Source organism: Geospiza fortis, unplaced genomic scaffold, assembly GCF_000277835.1.
Source record: "Geospiza fortis unplaced genomic scaffold, GeoFor_1.0 scaffold4, whole genome shotgun sequence".
Taxonomy (NCBI): Eukaryota; Metazoa; Chordata; class Aves; order Passeriformes; family Thraupidae; genus Geospiza; species Geospiza fortis.
This window is the reverse complement of record NW_005054475.1, coordinates 1,141,440-1,141,898: the sequence shown is the minus strand read 5'-3', so window position 1 is coordinate 1,141,898 and position 459 is coordinate 1,141,440.

The window sequence follows — 459 nt, the reverse complement described above, 5'->3', positions numbered from 1 at the left end:
CCCTTCGCCGCTCCTGTCGGGGCTTTCATCCCGCGGCTGGATCTACAAAGATCCCGGCGCTTGAGAGCCGAGGAGGAGAAGGAAGATGAATTATTCATGCGCTCGGTAGCCCCGTGAACCCAGCTGGCAATGAGGGGGGAGGCGGGGGAGGCGCCCAGCGAAGCTCCCGCTGACTTTCCTGCAGGGCCAGAGCACCCCCGGTTCCTGCTTTCCCAAAGAACCCACGGATCCCGCTGGATAAATCCCCGTTTTCCCCCTGCCCGCGGTGCGAGGGGAGCGGGAGAAGCGGCGCTGACGTCTCGGCGCTTGTGACTCTAATTGAGCGTAATTACCTCTCCCAAATCTGCTAGAACATTTTTTTGAAAGTCCCCTGGAATTCGGGAACGTCGATAACGCCGCTCCTTTGGGGTTTTCAGCTGCCGTCAGCCCCTCGCGAAGGCGCTGCGGGTTCGGTGGGGG